Source organism: Alligator sinensis, unplaced genomic scaffold (genome assembly GCF_000455745.1).
Source record: "Alligator sinensis unplaced genomic scaffold, ASM45574v1 scaffold2520_1, whole genome shotgun sequence".
NCBI classification, from domain to species: domain Eukaryota; kingdom Metazoa; phylum Chordata; order Crocodylia; family Alligatoridae; genus Alligator; species Alligator sinensis.
This window is the reverse complement of record NW_005844021.1, coordinates 1-8744: the sequence shown is the minus strand read 5'-3', so window position 1 is coordinate 8744 and position 8744 is coordinate 1. Positions and strand designations below refer to the sequence as shown.

At 56.9% G+C, this 8744-nt stretch overlaps 1 long non-coding RNA gene across 1 annotated transcript in view; it reads right to left on the bottom strand.

The window, feature by feature from the left end:
• Window positions 1-7672, bottom strand: part of LOC102377318 — a 19978-nt gene extending 12306 nt beyond the window's left edge. Inside the window, exons 1-6 of the long non-coding RNA XR_003092448.1 lie at window positions 7571-7672; window positions 6300-6332; window positions 6171-6203; window positions 4787-4807; window positions 3370-3390; window positions 694-714 (exon numbers count right to left, since the gene is read on the bottom strand). This is a non-coding gene — a long non-coding RNA (uncharacterized LOC102377318). The remainder of the gene's footprint in view (window positions 1-693; window positions 715-3369; window positions 3391-4786; window positions 4808-6170; window positions 6204-6299; window positions 6333-7570) is intronic.
• Between the last annotated feature and the right edge of the window lie 1072 nt (window positions 7673-8744).

Here is an 8744-nt window from a genome sequence, read left to right as displayed (position 1 = left end):
GGTCGCAGCACTCAGAAGAGCATGCTACACACAGACTGCACCATGTGCTGGTGCCTCGAGCCCCTGAGCTGGAGGTAATGACTTGGGGCCACCATGGCACTCAGGGGAGCAGGATGGGGTAGAGGGAGTGAAGAGGGACGTTTCTCTTGTTTCCAGACTATGGAGCCCCTGGTCTATACCAGTGACAGGGACCCCACATTTGGTGGCAGGGGCAGGGCCTGCATTTGGCCTCTGCCTGGGCCCCATGTGTATGACACTGGCTCTGCTGCTGAGCGTACAGCAGGGGATTTATGAGCCCCATGACAGCACGTGGGTCTGACCCTGCTTGTGCTGTGTGGGGAAGGCGACAGGGGTCACGGTGCCCAGGACTGCGCCTGCAAGGCACTGCAGACATGGCCGGGGCCTTGCAGCACACTCAGGATTGGGCCCATTCATACAGTTATGTCCTTGTTAGGAGGCCTCTGGAGACCGGGGTGGGATGGGGGGGAAAGGCGACAGGGGTCACGGCGCCCAGGACTGCGCCTGCAAGGCACTGCAAACATGGCCGGGGCCTTGCAGCACACTCAAGATTGGGCCCATTCATACAGTTATGTCCTTGTTAGGAGGCCTCTGGAGACGGGGGGACATGTGGTTGGTTTTCCAGGTGTTTTCAATGTGGGCAGGGGGCCAGCAAAGCTAGTAAAGGGCACTTACCTTCCACTGCCTTGTACTTCACTGTAAAGGGAGAAAGAACAAGAATTAATGCGGAGCCCAGCAAACTCCCTGGTCCCCCCCAGACAAGGGCAGCATCTCCCTGTCTGCCAGTGCAGACGTTGGAAGCAAGTTGCCGTCTGGGTAAGAAACATGTGAGTGGCAAGGACTTTTTGGGGATAGGTTTATATGAACTGCACAGCTGGGAGAAAGAAGAACAACACCTTGTGTTCAAAAGCTACCTTGATCCCAGCTCTGCAGGTTGACACTGAGCTAGATAAAGTGTGTTCAGGTTCTCTGTGCACGGCCTGTCTGCGTGCACCCGGGCTCCCATCCCATGGCCCAGAAAGCCGCCACCTTGCCGGGCTCTGGGGAGAGGCGATACTTCAGGTTTGAGGGGCAGAGACTGAAGCGTCAGTCCTGGTCTCAGGGAAGAGGCAGGTGGTGCGTGAGGTCCCAGGACTTGGGAGTTTACACAATGGGGCTCTCAGGGCCCCGAGGACCAGGCAAGAGGGCGAGCTGGATGGTCCTAGAAGTGATGCTGGATGTGAGCCCAAGCGGTGCTGAGAGTGTGCAGTTCTTGCAGGTTTGCATTGGAGCAGAGGGCACTCAGCTCCACACAGGATTGGGGCCGTGAGCTGGGACATCTCTGTTGGAGCCCGGGATTAGGTGGGGACTGTTATGAATGTTGCTGTACCACGAATGCTGCTCTGTCCCTATGCTTTGTGGACCAGGCATCGCTCAGGCCCATCCCAGAGAGTGGGACCGTGGTCAGTCATTCTGTCCCAGGTCTCAGGGGAGAGCACAGACCCAGAACAAAAGGGCCCCGGTGCTAGAAGGGGACAAACAGTCTGCCAGAGACACAAAACCCTGGGCCAGGCACAGGCAGGCCTGGGCAGGAAGGTGAGGTCGTGGCTGGCAGCTGCGGGTGGAGGGTCTGGTTTAATTGTGGGACTAGACGAGTTCAGGGAAGCTGAGCTGAAGAGCTCTGTGGTTCAAAAAACCCCTGTGATGTGCAGAAAGGGATCCCAGAGCCTCACAGGGCTGCTCTGTACCACAGCCGCACCAGGTCCCAGCATCAGTAGCTCATGCATGCCTTCCCCATCTGAGACACCCGACCCAGGACAGATACGGCAGATCAATATGAGGCTTTGCTGGAGGAGTCAGGATTGGTGCCGGGGGTGAGGCAGCTGGAGCGGGAGGTCCCAGTGCTCAGGATCTGGGGCAAGAGAGGTCCCAACACCCTGGCCTCTGCCCTGGCCTCATGGATCTGTCACTGGCTCTACTGGGGAAGGTGCAGCCAGGGATCAAGCTGACCCATGGGAGCACGTGGGCCTGACCCTGCGTGTGCTGTGTGGGGAAGGCAACAGGGGCTGAGGTCCCAGGCCTGCCCTATGGAGGGTGCTGGGAGTCAGGGCTGGGGCCAGGAGCCTCCCCAGGATGATCCCTACAGAGCCATCCTCTTACAAGTCCTTCCTGGAGATGGGGAGGGAACAGTTTGATTTTCAGGGTGTCAGGAGAGTCAGTAAAAACTCATTTACCTCCCACTTCTTGTATCTTGCTGCAAAGTGGAGAGAATTAATGTGGAGCACCACAGACTCCCCTGGCCCCATCCCAGATAAGGCCGGCAGCCCCTGTCAGACGGGACAGAGCCAGGAGCAGGCTGGCATCCAGGGGTTTAAGGCAGAAGTTTTGGTGGCGGGGTGATATTTGTTATTGTATGAACTGCACAGCTGGGAGAAAGGAGACCAGAAGCACAATGCCTTGTGTTCAAAACCTTGTCTAAGTCAATCCCAGATAGGCAGGTGGTCCCATAAAAGATAGCACCCCCAAAATGCCTCGCCTCTTACATGACTCCTGGACCATCAAGGCTACAACATCGCTGTAACACCACCGAGGACAGAAGTCAACACAGAACAGGACAATATGTGTTGAGCTCCTTTATGCAAAGTTTGTCTGTTTGCACCTGGCCTCTCATGGTCCCCCGACCCTGGAGAAGCACAGGGCTCCCCAGAGGGCTGCCACCTTGGTGGGCTCTAGAGAAAACCCTGGTTTAAGCCTTAAGGGTCAGAGTCTGAAGGGTCCGTCCTGGTCCCAGGGCTGAGACAGTAGAGGGTGAGGTGCCAGCACGCAGAAGAGGATGCTACACACAGACTGCACCACGTGCCTGAGCCTAGAGCCCCTCAGCTGGAGGTAATGACTGGGGGCCACCACGGCACTCGGGGGAGCAGGATGGCTCTAGGAGGAGTGAAGAGGGCAGTTTCTCTTGTTTCCAGACTTCGAAGCCCCTGGTCTATACCAGTGACAGGGATACCAGTGACAGTGAGCCCATGTTTGGTGACGGGGGAAGGGCCTGAACTGTGGCCTCTGCCCAGGCCCCACACATCTGACATTGGCTCTGCTAATGAGCGTGCAGCAGGGGATTTATGAGCCCTGTGACAGCACGTGGGTCTGACCCTGCTTGTGCTGTGTGGGGAAGGTAACAGGGGTCACGGCGCCCAGGACTGCCCCTAGCAGGCACTGCAGACATGGCCGAGGCCTTGCAGCACACTCAGGATTGGGCCCATTCATACAGTTATGTCCTTGTTAGGCCTCTGGAGACGGGGGGGGATATGTGGTTGGTTTTCCAGGTGTTTTCAATGAGGGCAGGGGTCAGTGAAGCTAGTAAAGGGCACTTACCTTCCACTGCCTTGTACTTCACTGTAAAGGGAGAAAGAACAAGAATTAATGCGGAGCCCAGCAAACTCCCTGGTCCCCCCCAGACAAGGGCAGCATCTCCCTGTCTGCCAGTGCAGATGCTGGAACCAAGTTGCCATCTGGGTAAGAAACATGTGAGCGGCAAGGACATTCTGGGGACAAGTTGATATCTCGTATTGGGTTAACTGCACAGCTGGGTGAAAAGAGACCAGAAGAATACCTTGTGTTCACAAATTTGTCTAACTCGATCCCAGATCTGCAGGTGGCCCAATAAAAGATACCACCCCAAAACTGTCTTACCTCTTTCACAACTCATGGACCATGAAGGTTACAACAGCACCCTATCACCACCGAGGACAGAAGTTGACACAGAACTAGACAATGCATGTTCGTGTGCTCTGTGCACGGCCTGTCTGTGTGCACCCGGGCTCTCCCTGGCCCATGGCCCAGAAAGCCGCCACCTTGGTGGGCTCTGGGGAAAGACTTTGCTTAAGCCTTGAGGGGCAGAGACTGAAGAGGCAGGCCGGGTCTCTGGGAAGAGGCAGCTGGTGCATGAGGTCCCAGGACTCAGGAGTTTACAGCATGGGCCCTCAGGGCCCCGGGGGAGAAGGCAGATGGGTGAGCTGGGTGGTCCTAGCAGGGAGGAAGGAGGGCAATCACCCATGACTGCAGCCTTAGGGCCCCTGGGCTACATCAGTGACGATGGCCCAGCGTGGGGTGGCACAGGGAGGGACCCACACCTCACCCTCTGCCCAGACCCCACAGGTCCAACGCTGGATCTGCTGGTGAGTGTCCAGCTGGGGCCGACCACCCTGTGACTACACCTGGGTCTGACCATACTTGTGCATGCGGTGAAGGCAGAAGGGGCCACAGGGCACAGGCTGCCCCAGGCAGGCACTGCAATGAGGGCAACGCCTTGGACGGTGCCCAGGTTTGGGTCCATTCATGCAGATCAGTCCTTGTGATGAGGCCTCTCTGGAGATGGGCAGGGACATGGGTTGCTCTCACAGTGTTTCCAATGTAGTCAGAGCATCAGTGAAGCCAGTAAAGTGCATTTACCCTTCATTGCCTCGTGTTCCCCCGCGAAGTGAGAGAGCAAGAATGAGTGTGGAGCCCCACAAAATCCCTGGCCCAGCACAGCTGAGAGCAGCGTCTGTCCCGGAGGATACGGCCACTGGCACTGATTTGTCCTCCAGGCCCAGCCAGCTGCTGCGGGGTCGGGCCTTGGCTCAGCTGTCCGGGCTGCTGAGGATGTGTTCCCTGCCCCCCAGGCTCTGCACAGATACCCGGGACTGTATCTCCCAAGGCAGAGGGAGCCCTGAAGAGCTGCTGGGACACCAGCTGCACAGCACGAGACCTCCCCCTTCCCTCCCCGGGGAAATCCATGAAGAAAAGTTACCTTTGTCTGCACGGCGCCTCTCTGAAACAAACAGCAGGAGAGACGTGTTACACAGATGGAGACTGGACACAGTGATGAAGAGCGCCAAGCAATGCCCTTTCCACTCCTACCTATGCATGCAGGGGCTGTCCCTCACTGTCCCCTTGGCCACACCACACCTGGGTCCCCAAACCCGTTGCCCCTCCAGATGGGTGAAAGGAGCTGTCCGTAAGTTATGGGGGCAGTGCACTGCAAGGGTGGTGGAGTCAGCCCCCTCCCAGAGTTACACCCCCAGCAAATGGGACGTTTTGTAGCCAGTATTGCCAGCTTCAGTTGGATCGGGCTGCTGAGGTCAGAGAGGTTATAAAAATGCCTGGGCCAGGAAGAAGGCAGCCATTAGCCATGCGGTCATCCAGGTGAATCTGAACCTGGCTCTCTCCTCATCAGAGCATGACCCAAGAGTGCCCTGCCTCCAGAGGAAACAACAACCACCTCTGGATGATGCGAGTGAGTAACCTACTAGAGATCCGATTAGATATTTAGCTTCAGTAACTCAGATGCGTGTTGAAACGGCTACCTCAGCCACCCTGGTTTGCTCCATGGGATTCCTTTGATATTCCTGTAAGATTTCTATGATATTGCTCTACCTTTTACCCTGTTTCCGCCCTACCCCTGTAATCAATAAAGTTCTCCTTTGTGACCGGAATTATGCCAAGGAGGCCCCTTAGGTCTGTGGACTAAGGGAGGCTTCCCTAATCAGCCCCTGACTTGGGGAAGTGCCCCAAGTGCTTGTATTGGGTCTAGCACCCATTGGATGATCAGGCCTGTGTTTTCCAAGGTGCGCAGAGCCAGAAGTGAGTCCAGAGCCTTGGATGGTGGCAGCGGGAACCCCAGGCTAGCGGGTGTGCTCCAGGGAAGGGGTCGGCCGGACGGGAGGCACCCCAGGGAGGCACTCGGAGCCTGGAAGGTGGTCGGGCGCAGGGAGGTGGGCGGCTCAAAGCAGGAGCGCCCCCTACTGGCCCGCCACAGTCCTGGCAGGGATCAAAGCAGGCTGTCACCTGCCCTGCTATAATCACGTGAATGCTCTTGGCTCTGTCCCCTGCAAGGCCATGCACAGACCTGAGCCGGCTTGCCTGAGCTAAACGGACTGAAGAAAGCACCTTTCTTCCGTGTCTGGACAAGAGCTCAGCACAGCTTCTCCTGGGACTGGTGGACGCAGCCATGTCCCCGGGCTGCGTGAGGGGCTCCCTGTGCCGTGAGGGATGTTACTTGGGGTGACGGGCTCCCTTCAGCTCAGGTCAGAGCTCTTGTCTGCTCCAGCTTTAGCCCCATTCCAATAATTGGTTTTTTGCTATAAATTGTCACAGGAACTCTTTAAGACCTCCCACGTGTCCCAGGCACTCACCTTTCTCACTCTCCAGGGCAGACTTCAGGGCCACTGGGGAGAGAAGGGCAATATAGGTGAGATGGCAACCTGTTGTGTCTCTGGGAATCATCCCCTTGGTAGCACATATAACTGACTGCAGACACTCACCTTTCTCACTCTCCAGCTTAGATTGCAGAAGTCCTGGGGGAAAGCAAGGTTAGAGATGAGATTTCACCCTGTCCAGTTTGTACTGAGGTTCCTGCCATGAGCAGGACTGGGCTGTAATGGTGCACGTAAGGAGATGGGCACAGACAGGTTTTCGCTAGCTTCCCTGCACACCACATCCCTGTGGCCTGGGACTGACCTGCTCCAGGGCATGGTTCAAACTGCCCCACTATTTCCTATCCCCTCCAAAATGTCTCTTCCAAAGGAGCCATCCCATGCTTTAATCCCCTTTGACTACAGGACACAGGGAAGGGCTTCCTGGCTCCATGACGGACCCCAGCCCCATCTCAGCCTGATGCCTGCAGCTCCCTGCCTACCTCTCTCTTCACCCCACCCCCCTCTGCACCCTCCTACCTACAACTCTTCCAGGCCCGTGCCTTTCCTTCAGCTCCACACCCCACGGGGGTCTCTTGCTTCCACTCCTGTCATCACTATTATCAAGAGGACAGTAGCCCTTCCAGGCTGCACATCACACCGTCCTGGGCCCTGCACTTGCGGACTGAGAATGAGCCATCCGGTGCCAGGCCCTGTACGTACAGACTCTAGACTATCAGACCAACCGTCCCTGCACGGAGGAGGTCCCAGTCCGAGTAGGACCCTGAACATACTTGCACCTCTAGAGAGCTCTTATCCACAAATGGCACCATCACACGTCCCCACAGGCTTGGCATGTCCAAGGCTCCTCCCTCCCTTGGGTCTGCACCTCCCCGCCGTGCCCTGGTGCCATTGCTCCTCCATGCACTCAGGACGTGCAGGATCCAGCCTTCTCTCTCCATCCTGACAGCCCCGTCTCTGATGCTGGCCCTTATTTTATCCTGCCACAACTAATAAAGCTCCCTCCTCTCTGGCTTCTGCCCACACATGCTGACCCCTCCACACACAGCACATGGGGACAGGACCTGCCCCAGGGAGCTCACACGCAGCACTCCAGACAGGGCAGCAGAAAGGGGCAATGGAGCCCTGTGTTGGGGGGCACTGGGAGGACGAGGTGATGGTGAAAGAAACCTGGCCCTGATTGCTGTTTCCTAGATAGCACCAGGCAGGAGGGACATAAGGGAGCTCAGCAAAGGTAGGCCTAGGGGAGGGAGAAGAGGTATGAATGTGGATGGAGAACACCCTGCCTGGGGTAGGGGATGGGGAGAGGTGAGATTCACCCTGTGGTGTCTCTGAAATCACCCTCCTGGTAGCACATAGAACTGGCCTCGGACACTCACCTTTCTCATTTTCCAGGTTGGATTGCAGAGTCCCTGGGGAGAGAAAGGTTAGAGATGAGATTTCACCATGTCCAGTTTACAGTGAGGTTCCTGCCATAGCGCTGTGATGATGCACATAAGGAAAGCGGGCTGACAGACAGGTTTGTATTATTTTCCCCGCACACCACATCCCTGCTGCCTGGGACTGACCTGCTCCATCGCATGGTTCAAACTGCCGCACTTTTTCCTATCCCCTCCAGGACCTGATCTAAAGGTCTCTTCCAAATTAGCCATCCCCCTATCTGGACCCCTCTGCCCCCTGCCACTGTGACAGGGGGTAACTGAAAGTCGTGCTGTAGCACAGGGATTTGCCCAGGTGGCCTGGTGCCCCTACTGGTACTAAAAGACCTCCTGGGTGCTGGGCTAGTGGGGGTTGTTGGACACAGGACCTGCACCCACGTGGGGCCTAGCGCCTCGGAGCCAGGGGCAGCGCTGGGCTCTGCACAGGCTCCAGAGGATGAAGGCACAAGGGCTGGGTGTAAAGGGGTCGACAGGGAAATCGGGTGAGTGTAGCCTGTGGAAAACTGGAGTCACCATAAACAATTAAGCCAGGATGAGCGTGATAGACAGGCAGAGCACAGCACTGCCCCTGGTGTCTGAGCGGGAGCACAGCGCCCCACAGGGAGCTCTTATAGGGCTTTGGGGCTCACAGGAGCCCGCCTAGAGCTCTCCTCCCTCCCAGCCATGTGCTGCTGCTGGGCCCCTTTGGCCATCCCCTGCCTCTAACAGCTGCCCACCTTGAAGGTACAGTGGTGCAGCTGACAAGAAGCTGTGTGTCAGGATGGGGAGAGGGAGTGGGTGGAGCTCTGATCCAGAATGGGGCGGGGGTTGGAGCTGGTGGGTAAGGCTAGGAGGTGTGCTGGGGTGGATGTAGGGTGTGGTTAGAGGTCTCAGAATGGGGGCGGGGCGGTGAGGAGGGGCCCCTGGGGTGGGGGCACCAGATGGAAACACCACACCTGCACTCAAGCAGGGCTGCCAACACAAGGACATTTTTTCCCACTTAAAATCTGCAAACTTTATACTGAGAACCAAACTTTTGCCCTATGGTTAGTGTTAATCCCTATATTTGAAGCCCACCTTGTCACTGCCTTCCAAGGTCTGACCTGTATTTACATTATATAAAGCACAGGTCAGT